The 21,521-nt window shown below is 42.4% G+C and overlaps 1 long non-coding RNA gene across 1 annotated transcript; it reads left to right on the top strand.

Annotated features, from left to right (window-relative positions):
• The first annotated feature begins 3,521 nt into the window (after nt 1-3,521).
• LOC118401281 (uncharacterized) lies at nt 3,522-6,538 on the top strand. Its single transcript, XR_004829221.2, has 3 exons — nt 3,522-4,055; nt 5,183-5,306; nt 5,699-6,538. It is a non-coding gene; the product is annotated as an uncharacterized LOC118401281 (long non-coding RNA).
• The last annotated feature ends 14,983 nt before the right edge of the window (nt 6,539-21,521 follow it).

Here is a 21,521-nt window from a genome sequence, read left to right as displayed (position 1 = left end):
GTATTTCACTGTAAGGTCTGTTGTATCCGGCGCATGTGACAAATACAATTTGATTTGATTTCAATAGTTATTATTCAGCTCCTCCCGACAGTGTCCAAGGTGTTTAGATTTCCTCACCCACGCCTCTAATACACGCCAATTGTAACTTTTTTTTCAGGTGGTGATACCTACCTCCCGGAGAGTAGTTAAGGTACAGGTGCCTAATAATTTGGTCACGGGACCTGATACCTTCTATCAATAAAAACCATACTGAAGCATCTGCCAATTTACTACTGGAGAATACGGGAGACCTAATGTCTTATACCAGTGTCACGCTTCAAATATCACTGTTGTTGACAACACACGTTATGAGAATTACTCACAGTTCTCTTCCTATTTCCACATAATTTGTCACGGTTCCCTGTCCCAATAGGGCATAAACCTTCTATTGCCCATCCACATTCCCACTCACTGACAATGTTTAATCTTTAAACACAGATATCCTCGGATATCTCCTATTCTACACCGTATGCACGTCCTTCCTTTGTCCTTCTCCATGGGCTACTTCTCTTCAAGTTACCGTGCTAGTACACAAGCATGACAATTTAGGGTGAGGGGCTTTCACCCCTCCCCCCTACGGTTCTACCAGAGATCCAACCCCACTCGGGATTGACCTCCTAGGACTTACCCTCTGCAGGGATCACCCTGCTCGGGCTTACCTTCTGGGACTTACCCTATACCATAAATCTACGACTGATTGTAACACAATGGGACTTCTGAATAAGCTCAGGCTTTCTAGGTCTGTATCCTATCATTTGTATTCATCCTACAACAGAATGAGTGGTAACAGGTGTCGGAACTGTGCCTACCTTGTTTTTGGAGCCGGCTCTTGCTCCACTGATTTGGACTCTAAATCGTGGTGAATCCTGCCATCAACGCCAACTGTTTGTTCAGAACCTAACAGAGTAAAACTCAAACGGACGGCTAGAAAAAGCTCAAACCAAGCTTATTCACCCCAGTGGTTGCCTCAGCTGCAAGCACATTTAGCACAAGATCAAACAAGGATTTATATGTCAAGATGAGACTAGAGTTTTAACTTATCATAACTGCTATTTGTTCCCCAGTACTGCCTAAATGTTGCGCTGTTGTCTTCGCAGTCAAGCAGTCTGCTAGCAGTTCCTATTCATCATTGCTACCAACACACAAACAGAGTGAGTTAGCTATATCGACAACTCTATTTTTAGTAATGGAATGTTTTCCAGACAAGGGTGGAATAGATGGCTACCAGATTGAGCTACACTTATTTGCTAACCTTAGTTAACGTTAGTCAAAGAACGAACAAACAAACATGTTCACTCTGCTGAAGTTACCAATGTAGCAGTGACTACCATGGCACTGATTGACAGTGTCTATCCAAAAGTTAGCTATATGATTTAGCTGATGGCTTTCAGAGTTCAATACAGGCCTGTAATGTTAGCTAGCTAATTTACCTAGTCCAGCTAGGCTAGCATGCTAGCTAAAGTTACATGACCTCTAATTGAGAATCTTCTGTTTTGTTGTGAAGGGAAAAAACGATGGTATCGCATCACTTCTTAGCTGACATCGAAATGGATTCTTTCTGATAATCTTTGGTCACTGTAAGCATCATTCTTGATAGCTGCAAGCCACTGGCAGCATTGGGGTAAATCTCTGCTAGGTAAAACAGTGGAAGATCGCTCATTTTTTTGCGCTTGTTTGTAATTAGCACAGCCAGACACCCAACACCACACGGGTATGATGACACACATTGCCTAGAGAAGTTCTGAGATGAATGTGTGTTTGTCATTCAAAGTAAACAATTATCCAAGTTCATAGGCCCGCCCCATCTACCTAGCAGGGTGGTATCTGCATTTGTTGGACTTTGTGGTTCACTATGAACAGCCGAATACACTGGAAGTCAAAACTTCCCGATTCTACCAGTGAAATGAAAATGCACCCGTTCTAACTTGTGGTTTGGACGTAACGTTGCTAATATAGTGACTTCATGCTGTGGCAGAACCAGGGTGAAATTTCCCTTTAAAGTGAACTTTCAAAATGGTTCTACTTCATATTTATAATCTCCAGCACCACCCCAACATCAACATATGTGAAAATGGCACATTTCTATGTTTTATAGTTAAAAAGATACAGGAAGATACGTAAGTGTTTCCAATGACATCGTAGACAATCAGTAGGCAATGCCTACTCCCAATCGGTCAAAATCATACACTGCAGCCCGCATGAGTTGTGCAGCGGTCTAAAGCACTGCATCGCAATGCTGTGGCTCCACTACAGCCTGGGGTTTGAACCCAGACTGTATCACAGCTGGCCGTGGCCAGGAGCCCCATAGGGCAATGCACAATTAGCCCACCGCTGTCCAGGTTAGGGGAGGGTTTGGCTGGGGAGCTTTCCTTGGCTCATCGTGCTCTAGCGACTCCTTGTGGTGGGCCGGGCGCCTGCAAGTTGACTTTTGTCTTCAGTTGAACGGTGTTTCCATCAGGGTTAAGCGAGCATTGTATTAAGAAGCAACACAGCTTGGCCGGTCATGTTTCAGAGGATGTCTCGACCTTCGCCTCTCCTGAGCCAATTGCGGAGTTGCCGCAATGAGACAAGATCGGAACCAGCAATTGGATATCATGAAATTTGGGAGAAAAAAATGGGTAAAATTACAACAAAAAGCACGATGAACACCGATGTCATTGGAAACACATATCTTCCTCTATCTTTTTTTTACTACAAAACATAAAACACACAATTTTTACATATGTTGATGTTGTGGTGCTGGAGATGATGAAGTTGAAAAAAAATCTGTAGTTTCCCTTTAAAGAAAATGTTCAGAGAATGGGGCTAGAGAGGCCCAGATATAATCATTAGTGCTTCTAATAGTCGTGCCATGGTTTCGAAGCCTGTTCAGACACCTTGCTTCCAGAAATGTGTTGTGTCAAAGGACACTTTGATAGTAAGTAAACTTTACTTCATCGCTTTCATTGGAAAGGTTACCATCACGACTCAGAATGTGGAAAGCAGAAATACCAGGTTGAACATAGTAACAGTTACAGTTTTAGGGGTATCAAATTACTGTCTACATTATTTTTTTTAAGCTGAATAATCCTAAAGATGGATTGTCTCATCATGATAGAGGGAAAGTTTGAAGAGGTTGGATAGAGTTGGGGGGGTTGTTAGTAGGGATGCACTTGTTTATTAATTCTTAGTAGTACAGAATTAGGCAAACCATGATTGATCGCACACTCCAGCACAATAGGTGGCAGAACGCACATTAATGGTTTGTTTGTGGCCTGCCATTATACCATAGAAGAAGAGGAAGAACGCACAGCCTTCTCTGACACACTGGAGGCAATTACGAACGCAACCATAGCAAATTACATATCGAGGTTCTATATGTAATTTAGAGGTTCTATATGTAATTTGTTATGGGTGCGTTCGTAATTGCCTCCAGTGTGTCAGAGTGGGCTGTGTGTCTTTTGTAAATTCAGAACGTTTTGCTCTCAGAGCATTCAACTCTGGCTGAAGAGTAGGGTTGATCCGAGCGTTCTGATCTCACAAAAGCAGTCAAGCTAGCTAACTGGCTAAAGTTGGCCAGCTTTCTAGCTACTCCCAGACACAAATGAGAGAACCTCACTCTGGCCATTGTACTTGTTATCTACAGCGTTAGTGGCTTTAACTGTGCTGCTGGCAACATCATACTTAATTGCTTTGCCTACGTTTACTGACACCTGTCAGATTCAGCGTTTTTTGGCGCGTTCGTCAATTCATCGGTTATTCTGCGATCTTGCACACTCAGACGAGAGTGCTCTGAAATCGGAGTAGATATCCATAGTGAATTTTCGAACGCACCCTCTAATCAGGCACAATTGAGCCAGCCAACCTGTATCGTCATTTCGGGGTCCTTATTCAGAGTGACCAACGAGGATTAGTCCGTGATTCGACCTTTTTCGTGTATGTTATTTTTGTTTAGTTAGCCAAGTAAAATGTACTACAAGTTAAATGCAGTTACACAAAGACTTATCCAATCGGCACCGAGTGCTGACAACCCTCAGGTGAGAACTGAAAGCATGTCTAGCAGGCAGCCAAAGATGTAGAAGTGCAGGAGTGACCGTCACGTTGTTGACCACCTGATTTTAGCATGTTAGCCAATTTCCACGGTTTCAATTTGGCAACACATGTAGCTATGTATGGATTTACACAACATGGCAACAACAAACAATTATATTGTTTGAAACAATTAACCGGGTAGCTTGTTGTGGTTGGTTAAGGCGACTCGACTGATAAAGATAACTAACTAGGCTCTTTGCTAACACAGCTTTATCTAGCAAGCTGTTGCGGTTAACGTTAACACTGTAACGTTAGCTTACTAGCTGCGTTTTTGTTGCAGAGACGTTCTAGATTATCAACGGTAGATGAACTACTAAACATAACTATAGTCTATAAAGTTAACGTTAGCCCCACCCACACGTCCTGATGCATGTTGACGTTTATCAGTCAGTGGGTTTACATTCACTTATTAACGTTATACACAAGCTTGGCATTGGAATAAAGTACTTCAGTAAAAAATACTTTAAAAGTACCAAAGTCGTTTTTGGGGGTATCTGTACTTTACTATTTTATTTTTTTGACAACTTTTAATTTTTCTTCACTACGTTGCTAAAGAAAATTATGTACTTTTTACTATACATTATCCCAGACACCTACAGTACTAGTTACATTTTGAATGCTTAGCAGGGACAGGAACATGGTCTAATTCACACACTTATCAAGAGGGCATCCCTGGTCATCCCTACTGCCTCTGATCTGGCTTACTCACTAAACACATGTTTAGTTTGTAAATTATCTTGTAGCCTGCCCCTGGCTATCGTAAATTTAAAACGGGAAAATGTGCTTTGCTTTAATTTAATGAATTTAATTATTTATACTTTTACTTTTGATACTTAAGTACATTGTAGAATTTATGTTTTATACTTTCATTTTACTGGGGTAATTTTCTATTAAGGTATCTTTACTTTTACTCAAGTATGACCAACTTTTTCCACCACTGCAACTGGGTTTTGTGGACTATGTCTAGTGAGTAACTATTGTTTGACTGCATATTACATGGTGTGATAGTAGCTATATTGTCTACGTGTTTGGGTCATGTGGTATTCAATCTAAAGTTGTGTTGCCTCTCCAGGGATTGAGGATAACAGTGCCCACGGAGGCTCCCCCAATGATCTTTGCCACACCCACCAAATATGTGTCAGAGGCAGGGAACATGGTGGAGTACCTGGGACACAACAAAGTCACTGACCTTCTAGGTACAGACAAACTTCTCTAACCTTTGTTTGACCTAGACCCTGTTTTATATGTTGTCGGCTTCCTAGGGTCATTGGGGTTTTAATGAAAAATTGTTAAGCTTCTGTGGCAGTTTTCCCTACTTGACCTTGGTTTGTTTGGTTCGAAGATACAACGATAATACACTCCTGTGGTAATTTACTTTGATAACCATGAAATTTCACTGCCAAAATGTACTTGCACTGATAAAGTTAAAATCCTACTGCTAGAAAGTTATACACTCCTTCTCTGTCCCTGCAGAGAAGTTGTGAGCAGTGATAAAGTTTGGACTTAAATAAACAATGACATGTCTCAGGATTTCGAGTTGGGAATTCCTTTCAAATATCTCATTCTCTTTGTACTGTCTACATTGCAGAAGTCTGATGGTATCCCGGTGCACCTGAAGGGAGGCCTGATGGACAAGATGCTGTACAGGACTACCATGTCCCTGACCATCGGTGGGACCCTCTACTGCCTGATGGCTCTCTACATCGCTGCCCAGCCTCGGAAGTGATCAGCTTCCTCCTCTTCAAGGGTCCAGCAGGATTTTATATGAGTCAGATTAGGAGCAATAATGTGTTATGTTTGTGGTTCACATGGCAACAGTTAGCCAGCAGCATACCACCCTGCATCCCACAGCTGGCTTGCTTCTGAAGCTAAGCAGGGTTGGTCCATGGATGGGAGACCAGGTGGTGTTGGATGGCCAGTAGGAGGCTCCCAGTAGGAGGTATCCTCTGATCTAAAATATATCCCAGGGCAGTGTTTGGGGACATTGCCCTGTGTAGGTTGCTGTCTTTTGGATGGGACGTTAAACGGGTGTCCTGACTTTGTGGTCACTAAAGATCCCATGGTACTTATTGTAAGAGTAGGGGTGTTAACCCTGGTGTCCTGGCTAAATTCCCAATCTGGCCCTCATATCATCATTGTCACCTTATCATCCCCAGTTTCCAATTGGCTCATTCCTCTCCCCTGTAACTATTCCCCAGGTTGTTGCTGTAAATGAAAATGTGTTCTCAGTCAATTTACCTGGCAAAATAAGGTTAAAAATACAATCCTAGAAGTGTTCATTCACACCTTGAGATAGAAAAATGTATTTTCTCTTTCCTTGTCATTGGAAAATAATTTCACTGCTCTGATAAACACAATGTAGGAGAGAATGAAAGGCCTAGCTATCTGTTTCCTTATATCTCCTTTCTGTGAAATATATATTTTGTTGTGTGCCTGTAACCACTTGTGACTGGTGACAACAAACTTACTGGGGAAACACTGGTTTAATCAATATTGTTTCCTCTTAATTTCAATAAAACTATGTTGAACCAAAGCGGGAATATACATTGAATTGACGCTTGCGTCCTGTGGGAAGTATACAATTGGTTATTTCATAAGAATGGTGTTTTGCTAGTTTATTCATCAGGGAGCCAAACAAAGCATAAGAGTGTCTACAGGACTGACCAAATTGGTAGGGCTGGATGCCAATCTAAAAATAAAGGTGATAAGTTATCAACTGAACTTTATTACAGACAAATGGCCCCTCAAATGAAAAATGTCTTGTTTGTGTTACATCCTTCTACAGTACAAACTACTGTCTGAAGCGATCAAGTGGTCAAAATGATCCATGGGCAGATGAGAGACACTTCACAGATCTCCCACTCCTAAGAGGTGTTGGGAGAGGAACACAGTGTACTTAACAGTTACAGTGAGTTACCATGGTTGACCAGGAGAGCACACAACAAAGACCCAACAGGCTTCAATAACACCTGTTTGAATACTACACTGCGCTTCATTTCAACCCAATAAAGGACAATACGTCCGGACGACCATCCTGTAGCAGCAACTGGAAAGTCAACTGTGTGAACCTCCCAGAGGACAGGTTTATTCGATGCAAATTGCGAAATAATTCGGGCTCTTCACCAAGCCGAATCACTCTACACACAGCTGCTGAGTGTGAGTTGATGACGTAGATAGGAGAGAGGTAGTTATATCACAGGGACATGATAGATCAGTGACCGACTATATACAGGTCAATGCAGCTGGAGGAGGAGAGAGGGGGGGGGGGTCGGCAAGCCTTTTGACACCTTTGACCTTTTCGCTGTCAGGAACTCGTATAAGAGAATCAGCAGACGGTGGTTTTCAAAGAAGTGACGTCTAAGGACTTGTTCCTAAAGGCTGTGTGTGTCTCTGTCTTTTGTTTCGGCGGGAGTACAAGGTGTCTGTGTGGTGGAATCAGGAGGGGATGATGTGTGGAAGACCTAATGAGCAGCATTGACATTTCCTGACCTCATTAATTCTGCATCTGAGTTGATTTAGAGACAGACAGTGGATGTGGCAGAGAAGAGGAGGGAGTAGCAAGTCACATCAGGGGTTGATGAATAGAAAAGATTAACCGATCCTGAGGGATAGACTGGGAAGGTCGTAAGAGCGGTTAAGAACAGTAAGCAGGAAGAGTTAGCATGCTTGTGTGTTATTTATGTCAAATCTGAAAGTGTTATTCATTTTTTTATTAACCCATCCACCACCACCCTTCTTCAGAGGACAAATGTCTTCTTTTTTTTTTACAGCTTTTCTGCTGGATGTACAAGGCAAGTCAGTTAAGAACAAATTCTTATTTAGAATGACGGCCTACCCCGGCGACGCTGGGCCAATTGTGCACCGCCCTATGGGACTCCCAATCACAGCCAAATGTTATACAACCTGGATTTGAACCAAGGACTGTAGTGGCACCTCTTGCACTGGGAATCAGTGCCTTAGATCATTGCGCCACTCGGAAGCCCAGAAATATATGTAAAGCAGTCACATAACAAGAATGCATTACCAAACATAAAATATAAAATCCCACCCCTCCACCACTCTCAGCCCATCCCACCTATCACCATAGACCATATGTTTTTCAATTGTGCTGTGATGTTTTACATACATTTTGAACCGTTCTAATCATATAGTATCCACAGATTGTGAGCTAAAGATGAAAACTTTCCTCTGAGTATTATTCTATTATTTATTGACCGACTATGACTTTCCAGATCGCCCAACACTGCTATTTGTAAAGTTCATTTTAAGTGAATGTTGTGATTTTTAACCATTTCTGAATCTGTGACCAGAAACAAGCTACATACGGGCAATGCCAGAATGATCTAGTGATTCTGCTTCTTCGCAGCAACATCTGCAGAGCTGAGATTGTTGTATGCCCCATTTCAATAGCATTCTGTTGGTGGCAAGAATTGTATGTAATCATTTAAATTGGAAAAACTCGAAGTGTTAAATCAAGTGTTGTTTTTTGTATCAGTTCATATACCATGTGCCATGGAATCAGTATATTGAACACCTCTTCCCATTTATTTTGCAACCTGCATGGAGCAGCTGTCAACATGTTTTTACTCTATGTGAGAAATATCTTTCAGCCAATTTGTATCTTTAATATTTGACAGGCAAACAAATTCCCTTTTCCTCCATTTTTGTGGTAATGGTGCAATCAGTTGATATTAAGTTTGGATTGAGCAGACAATCCCGCATATTCTCGATAGCTGCATATGTAACATAACTCCTCTGTTTCTATTCATAATATCATTAATAAATATAAACATAAAAATAAAAATAAATCCATAATGAATGCGTTTTTATTAATTAATATATTTCAGTTTAACCATAACATTTGTTGTAATATTTGTTCCATCTTTTCTGGAGGATAAAACTTAAATTGCACCCAGCTTTGTATGGCTTGTTTAAGAAAGGGCGATACTTTAAACAAAATGTAATGTTGAATTATTTGGAAATTAGAATTTGTAATCTGTATAAATGCAAAAAGGCAATTTTTTTAACAAAGGATGAGCCTTTCATAATAATCTACTGGAGAAACATTTTGGGTTTAAGTATAATTTATGAGTGAAGCTTTTAGTTAGTGGTTTAAAACTTGAATATTTAATCATTTTAGCCCCCAAACTCATTTTTATTATATAGATAGGCCCGCTTAATTTTGTCTGGCTTAGCGTTCCAAGTAAAATGTAATATTTTTTTCTCAAATTATTTAAAAAAATGAGTTGTCTGAGTTGTCAGTGCCATTAGTAAATAAGTAAACTGTGATAGGACCAAAGAGTTCATGTGATTTAATGTGATTTACCTCTCCATGGTTGCAGAATATGATCTATTTTTGCAAACTTTCTAATGAAATTGATTGTGGTAAGTTAATTTATATTTTTTGAGATGTGAATACCAAGTATGTCTACTTCACCATCCACCCATTTTGTTGCTAAACTACAAGGTAGTGTAAACACTGTCTTTTAACAATCCAATACGTAATATGTTACACATGTCATAATTAGGTTTTAGTCCAGAGAGGCTAGAAAAGTGATCAAGATCTTCAATGAGACTTTGCAGTGATCCAGATTGCGGACATAAGAAAAAAACTTGAGTCATCGGCATATATTGACACTTTGTTATTATCCTCTGGATTTCAAACTCTTTGATGTTCTTGTTGTCTAATTTTAATAGCTAGCATTTCAATGGCCATAATAAATAGACATGGAGACTGCGGACAGCCTTATTTTACTCCTCTTAAAAGCTCTATACTTACTGAGAAGTAAGCATTATTTACTATTTTACATCTGGGGTTGCTGTACATAACTTTAACACATTTTAACGAGTGCGCTGAGACCCGGGAAGCAAGTTCAGGGAGTGCGCGTTTTAATAGAAAAAATAATCAATGAACACGAAACACAAAAAATGCACCTACATGAAAAAAGAGTCAATAACACCCGAGGAAAGAACCAAGGGGAGTGACAGATATAGGGAAGATAATCAAGGAGGTTATGGATTCAAGGTAAGTGTCATGAGGCGCAAGTGTGCGAGATGATGGTGACAGGTGTGCGGGACAATCAGCAGCCTGATGACCTAGAGGCCAGAGAGGGAGTATACGTGATACCCATTGTATAAGAGGTTCACCAAAATTAAAGTAATCCAGGCATTTATATATATATATATATTCTAGTCAACTTTATCAAACACCTTTTCAAAATCTGATATGAAGACCAGGCCTGGTATCTTTGATGTTTCATGATGTTCAATTGTTTCAAGTAATGGTTGTATATGATCTCCAATATATTGTCCATGTAAAACACCTATATGATCAGTATGAACAATATCTGGTAAAACCTTTTAACTTCTATGTGCTATGCATTTCGCCAGGATATTCACATCACAACATTGAACTGTAAGAGGCATCCAGTTTTTTAAATGGACTGGATCTTTAAACTTACAACCTGGATCCTGTTTTAGTAGTAATGAAATCAGACATTTACATTTAAGTCATTTAGCAGACGCTCTTATCCAGAGCGACTTACAAATTGGTGCATTCACCTTATGACATCCAGTGGAACAGCCACTTTACAATAGTGCATCTAAATCTTTTAAGGGGGGGGGGGGTGAGAAGGATTACTTTATCCTATCCTAGGTATTCCTTAAAGAGGTGGGGTTTCAGGTGTCTCCGGAAGGTGGTGATTGACTCCGCTGTCCTGGCGTCGTGAGGGAGTGTGTTCCACCATTGCCAGAGCAGCGAACAGTTTTGACTGGGCTGAGCGGGAACTGTACTTCCTCAGTGGTAGGGAGGCGAGCAGGCCAGAAGTGGATGAACGCAGTGCCCTTGTTTGGGTGTAGGGCCTGACCAGAGCCTGGAGGTACTGAGGTGCCGTTCCCCTCACAGCTCCGTAGGCAAGCACCATGGTCTTGTAGCGGATGCGAGCTTCAACTGGAAGCCAGTGGAGAGAGCGGAGGAGCGGGGTGACGTGAGAGAACTTGGGAAGGTTGAACACCAGACGGGCTGCGGCGTTCTGGATGAGTTGTAGGGGTTTAATGGCACAGGCAGGGAGCCCAGCCAACAGCGAGTTGCAGTAATCCAGACGGGAGATGACAAGTGCCTGGATTAGGACCTGCGCCGCTTCCTGTGTGAGGCAGGGTCGTACTCTGCGGATGTTGTAGAGCATGAACCTACAGGAACGGGCCACCGCCTTGATGTTAGTTGAGAACGACAGGGTGTTGTCCAGGATCACGCCAAGGTTCTTAGCGCTCTGGGAGGAGGACACAATGGAGTTGTCAACCGTGATGGCGAGATCATGGAACGGGCAGTCCTTCCCCGGGAGGAAGAGCAGCTTCGTCTTGCCGAGGTTCAGCTTGAGGTGGTGATCCGTCATCCACACTGATATGTCTGCCAGACATGCAGAGATGCGATTCACCACCTGGTCATCAGAAGGAGGAAAGGAGAAGATTAATTGTGTGTCGTCTGCATAGCAATGATAGGAGAGACCATGTGAGGTTATGACAGAGCCAAGTGACTTGGTGTATAGCGAGAATAGGAGAGGACCTTCTTGTTAAGTACCTGAAAGTCTACCATTTTATGAGAGTAATTAAAACATGCTAATAACAAATCCTATCTATTTCTCTGATTTGATCCGGCCATACATACAGTTGAAGTCGGAAGTTTACATACACCTACAAATACATTTAAACTCAGTTATTCCACAAATCCTGACATTTAGTCAGTGTAAACATTCCCTGTCTTAGGTCAGTTAGGATCACCACTTTATTTTAAGAATGTGAAATGTCAGAATAACAGCAGAGAGAATGATTTATTTCAGCTTTTATTTCATTCATCACATTCCCAGTTGTTCAAAAGATTACATACACTCAATTAGTATTTGGTAGCATTGCCTTTAAATTGTTTAACTTGGGTCAAGTGCGTCGTGTAGCCTTCCACAAGCTTCCCACAAAGAACGTTGGCCCATTCCTCCTGACAGAGCTGGTGTAACTGAGTCAGGTTTGTTGGGGCCCTTGCTTGCACACAATTTCAGTTCTGCCACAAATCTTCTATGGGATTGAGGCCAGGGCTTTGTGATGGCCACTCCAATACCTTGACTTCGTTGTCCTTAAGCCATTTTGCCACAACTCTGGACGTATGCTTGGGGTCAATGTCCATTTGAAAGACCCATTTGCGACAAAGCTTTAAATTCCTGACTGATGTCTTGAGATGTTGCTTCAATATATCCAAATATTCTTCCTTCCTCATGACGCCATCTATGTTGTGAAGTGCACCAGTCCCTCCTGCAGCAAAGCACCCCCACAACATAATGCTGCCACCCCCGTGCTTTATGGTTGGGATGGTGTTCTTCGGCTTGCAAGCATCCCCCTTTTTCCTCCAAACATAACAATTGTCATTATCGCCAAACAGTTCTATTTTTGTTTCATCAGACCAGAGGACGTTTCTCCAAAAAGTACGATCTTTGTCCCCATGTGAAGTTGCAAACCGTAGTCTGTCTTTTTTATAGCAGTTTTGGAGCAATGGCTTCTTCCTTGCTGAGCGTCCTTTCAGGTTATGTCGATGTAGGACTCGTTTTACTGTGGATACAGATACTTTGTACCGGTTTCCGTCAGCATCTTTAACAAGGTCCTTTGCTGTGGTTCTGGGATTGATTTACACTTTTCGCAACAAAGTCTCCTTCCTGAGCGGTATGGCGGCTGCGTGGTCCCATGTTGTTTATACTTACTATTACTATTGTTTGTACAGATGAACGTGATACCTTCAGACATTTGGAAATTGCTCCCATTGATGAACCATACTTGTGGAGGTCTACAATTTCTTTCCTGATGTCTTGGCTGATTTCTTTTGATTTTCCCATGATGTCAATCAAAGAGGCACTGAGTTTGAAAGTAGGCCTTGAAATATATCCACAGGTATTTCCAATTGACTCAAATTATGTCAATTAGCCTATCAGAAGCTTCTAAAGCCATTACATCATTTTCTGGAATTTTCCAAGCTGTTTAAAGGCACAGTCAACTTAGTGTATGTAAACTTCTGACCCACTGGAATTGTGATACAGTGAATTATAGGTGAAATAATCTGCCTGTAAACAATTGTTGGAAAAATGACTTGTGTCATGCACAAAGTAGATGTCCTAACTGACTTGCCAAAACTATAGTTTGTTAACAATACATTTGTGGAGTGGTTGAAAAACAAGTTTTAATGACTCCAACCTAAGTGCATGTAAACTTGACTTCAACTGTACCTAGATATATGCTACGGTCACAGACGCAGGCCACCTTATTGCCCCTAGAATTTCTAAGCAGACAGCTGGAGGCAGGGCTTTCTCCTATAGAGCTCCATTTTTATGGAAGGATCTGCCTATCCATGTGAGAGACGCAGACTGTCTCAATTCTTAAGTCTTTACTGAAGACTCATCTCTTCAGTAGATCCTATGATTGAGTGTAGTCTGGCCGAGGGGTGCAACGCCCTTGCTGTCTCTGGCTGGTTGGCTCTCCTCTCTCCACTGGGATTCTCTGCCTCTGACCCTATTACGGGGGCTCAGTCACTGGCTTACTAGTGCTCTTCCATGCCGTCCGTAGGAGGGGTGCGTCACTTGAGTGGGTTGAGTCACAGACATGATCTTCCTGTCCAGTTTGGCACCCCCTCAGGCTCGTGCTGTGGAGGATGTCTTCGTGGGCTATACTCAGCCTTGTCTCAGGGCAGTAAGTTGGTGGTCTGTTGATATCCCTCTAGTGGTGTGGGGGCTGTGCTTTGGCAAAGTGGGTGGGGTTATATCCTGCCTGGTTGGCTGTTTTCGACTCTCTCTCTCTACCGCACCCGCTGTCTCGACCTCTGAAAGCTCAGGTATGAAAAGCCAACTGACATTTACTCCTGAGGTACTGACCTGTTGCACCCTCTACACCACTGTGATAATTATTTGACCCTGCTGGTCATCTATGAACGTTTGAACATCTGGAAGAACAATCTGGCCTTAAATGGCCATATACTCTTACACGGAATCCAAATTGGCTGCGCGCGTGCGCTATCGTGCATAAATGTATTTTGGCAACGCAGATGCTCGTTGGCGCGCGCGAGCAGTGTGGGTGCAATAATTGAATAACATGGATTTCTACATTTATTTTGCGACGCTCGCGCACGCGACGTGTCCGGTCTGGTCAGCATGTTATAATCTCCACCCGGCACAGCCAGAAGAGGACTGGCTACCATTCAGGGCCTTGTTCCTCTCTAGGCTTTTTCCTAGGTTCCTGCCTTTCTAGGGAGTCTTTCATAGCCACCATGATTCTACATCTGCATTGCTTGTTGTTTAGGGTTTTAGGATGAGTTTCTGTATAGCACTTTGTGACCTCTGCTGATGTAAAACGTTCTTCATAAATACATTTGATTGATCTTTGACTACATCAAAAAAGGTCTAATATACCTCTACTAGTATTGAATGGTATTGAATTGCCTCCAAAAGTTAATCTCTGTAAGTTGCCCTTCACACACAGGTCTTTCTGTTATTCACCTTAAAAGTCGGAATATGGAATGCTTGGTCAGAGGTGGGGCTGAGAGAGTGTGATGCATGCTGATGCTGGTGATCATGAACACTGTTGTTCTATGTCTCTCTCGTGCTCTTTAGGGCATTGTGTTCAGAGCCCCCCACACACACACACACACACAAACACACACCAAACCTAAACACCCTCACTCACACACATTCTGAGTGGTCTGAGTGATGCTGTGAACAGGAGGTGATGATGGTAACGTTACTGGTGACTGTCGCTGAGAATCCTTGGACACTGGCAGCAGCATTTCTGTGGTTGTTTGTCTGTCCGAACCGATCCGTGAAATCCCCATCAGACACAGACAGAACGTGCAATAAATCCGATCCGATTGGTTCGGATCCAAATTGGGTCCGGTCTGTATCGGACCCAAATCAATCAGAAATATAAAAAAATGCAACTTTATTGATGTGCAAGCCAGTAGAAATGCTTTGACTTGTCTGGCAGGCAGGGAACGTTAACGTTTGACATGCATTTCTGTTGTTGGCCTCTGTGGTTCTGCCCCTGAACAAGGCAGTTAACCCACTGTTCCCCGGTAGGCCGTTATTGTAAATAAGAATTTGTTCTTAACTGACTTGCCTAATTAAATAATGGAACATTTCAGTGATCTTCAATTTCAACTCATGAAACATGGGACAAACACTTAACATGTTGTGTTCATATAACTTAGTTGTGATCTACACTACTGCTTATTATTTTCATCCCTATTTACAATGTCAACACAAGAAGGAAGGACTGTTGGGCGACAAAGCGCTTCTCTCTCTAGAATGCCTTCTCTGTCTCCCGCTGATTCGTGTGCATTCATTGTGTGAATGTTTGCCCTTTGTTTGTTAATGTTATTTTATGCATACATTTTGCTTGAGCACGCATAAAATGACCAGGACTGATGTGTGCAAATGTAGGGTTATAAAAGTTCTCATTTGGGGATGGTAGTAGTAGTCTGATTGATAGTAGCCTAGACAATTTCTGATTGTCCTTACAAAGTTTTTCTTTTGTCATCTCCACACAGAAAAATAGTGTTTTACATCCATTGTGAATGACAGTAGTTCCTCACTGTAGGCCCTTTTGAAAAATCTGTCCAACACTCCTTTTCAATAGGCCTAAGTATCCACCACGCCTCGGTGTGAAATAGCAACATTGCTGATCCCATATCTCCAGTGGAAACCTCATAAAATTAGGCTAAACTCTTAGAAGAAAAGGTTCCTTATAGAACCAAAAAGGGTTCTATCGCTTGCTTCATATATGGAACCCTTAAAAGTTATATATAGAACCCTAGAGGTTCTTCTTCACTGAACCCCCAAAATGGTTATATATAGAACCCTGCACAATGTCTATTTATATGCTACTATTAATTAAGTATTCATATTTTGAGCTAAGAATATAATTGAATATATAATTAAATAATGGACCAAAAAATACCAGCATCATTTTTAGAATTTATTGTCATTATATGCAAACGTACTGTAGTTTGAAAATATGCTCGTGGCCAGTGAGGCATCTCTGTTTGAAACCAACTGCCATGCGTATCAAATGTGACATATTTATAGAGGATATTTATTTCCATCAGGATGTTTTCCTCAAATATGATTTTGGATCTGGTCGGTATTTCACATATTTTTGGGTATATCCGAGAAGAGTTCTAGTCTGTCTCTGTGTGTGTCTCTGTGTGTGTGTGTGTCTGTGTGTGTGTGTGTGTGTGTGTGTGTCTCTGTGTGTGTGTGTGTGTGTGTGTCTGTGTGTGTGTGTGTGTGTGTGTGTGTGTGTGTGTGTGTGTGTGTGTGTCTGTGTCTTTGTGTGTCTGTGTCTGTGTCTTTGTGTGTCTGTGTCTTTGTGTGTCTGTGTCTGTGTCTTTGTGTGTCTGTGTCTGTGTCTTTGTGTCTGTGTCTGTGTCTGTGTGTGTGTCTGTGTCTGTGTCTGTGTCTGTGTCTGTGTCTGTGTCTGTGTCTGTGTCTGTGTCTGTGTCTGTGTCTGTGTCTTGTCTGTGTCTGTGTCTGTGTCTGTGTCTGTGTCTGTGTCTGTGTCTGTGTCTGTCTGTCTGTCTGTCTGTCTGTCTGTCTGTCTGTCTGTCTGTCTGTCTGTCTGTCTGTCTGTCTGTCTGTCTGTCTGTCTGTCTGTCTGTATGTATGTATTTGGACGTGTGTGGAAATCACCAGAACTCACTCCAGGCATAAGTGAACTGCAGAAAAAACTTACTTTAAAACTGCAACATTTTATCTACACCCCTAGTGGTAAAATGTGTAGAATTGCAGGAAATGTACTTTAGAACCTACATGTTTCTCACCTCCATCAAGAGGGGGACAACTAGCAAATGTTGCCTGCATAGCAAACTAAATCTCGCTTAGGGTACCCAAAAGGCTCTGCACATCACATCACTCAGAGCTCTTGATCTTATATACTGTACAATGAGGAATTCAACAACAAAATACCAGTCTTCTCCCATTTCTTTTAAACTATTGCCTCCACCCACAAGGTGTATAAACAACAACAATAAATAAGAGTGAAATAAGATAATAGATACAAAACAAAAACCTAAAGAACATAAAACAATCAACACTAATTAGCACATGTAAGTGTGTGTGCATGGATTTGCGGATGAATTTGTGCAGCACTTAGTATTTGTTCTACAGTCCTTCTTTGGGGGGCAGAATTGGCATCTCCTCCTCTTACCTGCCCCAGCTGCAGCCTCAGGTGGATCAGGACAAGATTCAGCCCCCTGAACAGCTTTCAGTAGCTCTGCAGAGGCTGCTGTGCAGGGAAGGTGCTCCTTGCGTTGAATGTGTGGGGTTACAAGTGCCTTTCCCAGCTGCTCCAGGAACATCCTCCTCTTGTTCCGCTTATCAGGCATCCAGGTGGGTTAATCTTGTTCCATATCACAAAGACATTGTATGAGGACACATCAATGATGTTATGGAAGATGACCAGGGGCCAGCGGGCAGTTATTCGCCTGCATCTGTAAGTTCCAATCACCTTGTCCAGGTTGTCCATGTCTCCTTTGTTGTGGTTGTAGTCCAGGATGATGGCTGGTATCCTGTCCTCACGATCACTGATCTCAGCCGTTTTGTGCAGTGTGCTCAGGAGGACCACATTCTTGTTCCTCTTTGGGAGGTAAGAAAATAGAGTGGTGGTGGGGGTAAACTTTGGCAAACTTTGGCAAACTTTGATGAGAAGGCCCCTCTCCCCCTTGTTGTGAGGAGTGCAGGGGGGAGCTCAGGCTTGTTCCTTCTAACTGTGCCAACCATGGTGATCTTCACCTTTAGGAGCTGCTGGCTGAGTTCAGTCAGTAGCACACATAATCTCAATTTCTCATTGTGTGTGCGTGTGCGTGTGCGTGTGCGTGTGCGTGTGTGTGTGTGTGTGTGTGTGTGTGTCTTTGTGACCTGTAAATGATTTTATAACTGCTGGGTCAAAAATGACCCTAAGACAGTCTTTGTACCCTGATGGTGTACAGCTTTCATGGAAATATGAACAAAAGCGATGTTTCACTTTTTCTAATGTTGGAGTCACTTTAGGAAAAGTCATAACATTTGAAGTTGAAAATATATAATTTAGGGGGTTTTCTCTTCTGTTAAACATAGTGGCGGATCATTTTTGACCCATGAGACAACACAAGGGTTGATAACCCAAAGTTATTTTCGGCTGTAGGTAATAATGCAATTCTTTTTTAATCATTTAAGAAATAACACAACAACAACAAAATACTGCAAAGTTGTTTAGGAGCTAGAAACAGGGCGCCATCTTGTATCTTAAAGCCCAATGAATAAATCTGCCATAATTGTATGCATATCAATAAGCCCAAAGCTCCAACAGCTTTTTCAGAGAGGCTGAGCATTCCCTCATTGTCCCCCATAGACTCTCTGTTTTCTCAACTTAATTACCAACACACAGATTGCTCTTTTCAATACTGTATCTCTCAGATCCCTTTCAAAGCTGTAGCACTCACCCAGCTTCTCTCTCCTCATCTCCATGCCTCCCTCCTCTCTCCAGCAGGTCCATATGAGAGTTGGCTGTGTGTATGGTAGCTGAAGCAGGGAAGGTTCAGTCGGAGCGATAATAAACGGAGGCTCTTCGTGGAGCTTACTGTAATCCTCACTGGGGCCGACGGCCAGCTGCGCAGGCGGGCTTGTATGTAGCATGGACCATGTAACCTGAGTAGTAGATTCAAACAGGCAGCCACTGGAGTAGAGCTCTCTCAGCCCCAAATCACGCAGTCGCTTATTTTGGCAGTGTAGATTGTGCTCCTATTGGTGTAACTGTGCCTTCAAGCCCAGGGCTTGTGCATTAGTAACAGGACTTAATATCGACCGTTTGATTGGCATTTATGTTTTTCTTCCCTGACCACTCTTTTCATCCTTTTCAGATCTAAGTCAATACAATGTTCCACAATGCTATCAGTCAACGCTTTCACAGATGTTCTTGTCATCTGAGGTGAGTCAGTGCTTCTGTACCGATTGGCTGCAAAGGCAACACTGTGATCATGCTAATGCTTAGCCCGGAGGTAGCATAATCAAGGCTGGCCAACTTAATCCCTTCTGAGCGGTGGTTGGAGAGTAGATTTGCAACTTGGCACCATTTGTCCCCAATACTGAGTGCTGAGATATTAACGTATACAAGTCCATGGCTGCCAGGGAAAGAATGAAAAGGCACTGTGAATTATAAATAACCCACATCCTGTTAATTTAATCACAAACAGCACAATCCTCTCTAATCTCAGTCCTCTTTCAATTTGGGCCAGGTCTCCAACCTTATTATACCAGCGTTCCCTGATGTGTTCTAGAAATCTCCTCCCCTCCTTTTTTTCTCTCCATCATCTCCACCCTTCCACCGTATGTTATGTTATGCCTCATGTCTCATTTCCCCCTGTCCTTCCTCTCCCTCTCTTCTCCTCTTCTTTCCTCTCCTCCCCCTCTCCTCTTTCTTCCCCTCTCCTTCCTCTCCTCTTATCTTCTCTCCTCTTACTGCATCTCCTCTCCTTTCCTTCTTGTTTTCCCTTTTCGTTTATAGCCCACTGTAATGTGTTTATGTTGTGATTTATGAATTCCTTGATTATACGTTCCTCTGATCTCTCTCGATCCATGCCTACATGACAACAGGATTACAAAAGAGCATCGGCATTAATTAGCTCTAATCAAGGCATTAATAAGGATTTTAAATGTCATTTTGTCTACAAGGGAAGCAAAAGCACACAGAGTACACTTACATATCCTGCTGTATGAAACAACCATGGGCCAATATGCAGCCTGTTATTTAAAGCAGCAATCAGAAGAAGAAACAATAAGAAAGCTCCCCGCCCCCATTTCAGTAAAAAGCTGAGGGATGGTGCTGGAGAAATGTAACCACTCTCAAATTCATGAACAGAGCTATGAGTGCAAGGACTGGCTGTCCACGATATGAAAGTTATAGTTTTAACCATTCATGTGTTTGGGTCACCTTTAGACGAGTCCTGTGAAACGTGTGTGGGTCGTAGATCAAAAATAAGTGAGAGTCTCCCCTTTCCATAGGGTGGCCACATTAGTTTTGTTGGCCAAACCGTTCGGATGCTCTCGACGTTTTTCACGAGAACACCAATTTTCTGTTAATGTTCTCCACAGAGAGCCAAAGGGAACAGGCACTTTTCTGGGCCATGTGAGCTGAATATGGGACCTTCAGTGATGAACCCTCCAGCATGGTCAGAGTGGTACAGGCAGCCATCTGCCCACTCATCCACCAGCAGCAGGAGACAGGAAGAGATACTCTGTGGAACAAACAGCTAGCCAAAGAGGCACAGCTCACGCACGCAACTCCACACCATAGAGAAACTCGGGTGCAGTGTGGTGATGTGGTCCACAGTCCACTCAACACATCTATCCCAAATTCAAGAGCGTTTGTCGTTTCTTTGGCTTGTCACGCACATACAACACACTGGCAGTGTTGCTGTCACAACCACACAAACACACATAGTTGCTCTTTGCTCTCTGCATGCATAGGGCTCCTGAGTGGCGCTGTGGTCTAAGGCACTGCATCTCAGTACCTGGTTCAAATCCAGGCTGTATGACATCTGGCTGTGATTGGGAGTCCCATAGGGCAGTGCACGATTGTGCCAGGTTTGGCTGGAGAAGGCTGTCATTGTAAATAAGATTTTTTTCCTAACTGACTTGCCGAGTTAAATAAAGTAGGTGGGACTGTAACCTGTAAGCCTTGTGAAGTGACATTTCTGGGTCATCCAATCCCCTGGCACAGCCCCCCTTCATTTTCTTTGTCACAGCAGCAGTCAATGTGTATTTGAAGTTACATGGCAGCCTTTGAGTTTATTGATTCGGGAGCCCTTTAGTCGTTCTACCTCGCCACTCCCAAGGTTTACGGTCTTTAATTATATAAGCTCTATAGCATTTTGACTTTCAACAGTTCAGTATCTCTAATGAAAAGTTGAGAGTCCCCCCACAACGGCAAAATGGGATCCTTTATAGCAAAGATACACAGGATAAAACAGCATCGGCATAATTCATTGTTCAGCTTTGTCTCCTCTCTCAAACTCAAACTCAGAACCATAAACCAATCCTCCAAATCAACAGGCATATATCAAATTGTCATTTAGATACAACCAACCCTAAATACAACCAAACCTGGACAAGCACGGAGAGGAGAGTGAGGCTATAGGTTAAGATGAAAGGGAGCATGAGAATGATTCCAGACATTGCCACCCTCCTTTCCCCACTAGAAAAAGGTAGGGAGTAAAATACATGTTTACACATGATGACACTTTGACCTCTCCCCTCTCTGCGGCCCATGCAACTTAGTTTTGACATAGAACAGATAACTGCAACCTCGCCACAGTATTATACAAAAATACCATTCTGATGAGAAGTAACTTACAC

The sequence above is a fragment of the Oncorhynchus keta genome, chromosome 2 (genome assembly GCF_023373465.1).
Source record: "Oncorhynchus keta strain PuntledgeMale-10-30-2019 chromosome 2, Oket_V2, whole genome shotgun sequence".
NCBI classification, from domain to species: Eukaryota; Metazoa; Chordata; class Actinopteri; order Salmoniformes; family Salmonidae; genus Oncorhynchus; species Oncorhynchus keta.
This window is presented reverse-complemented; position numbering and strand designations above follow the sequence as displayed.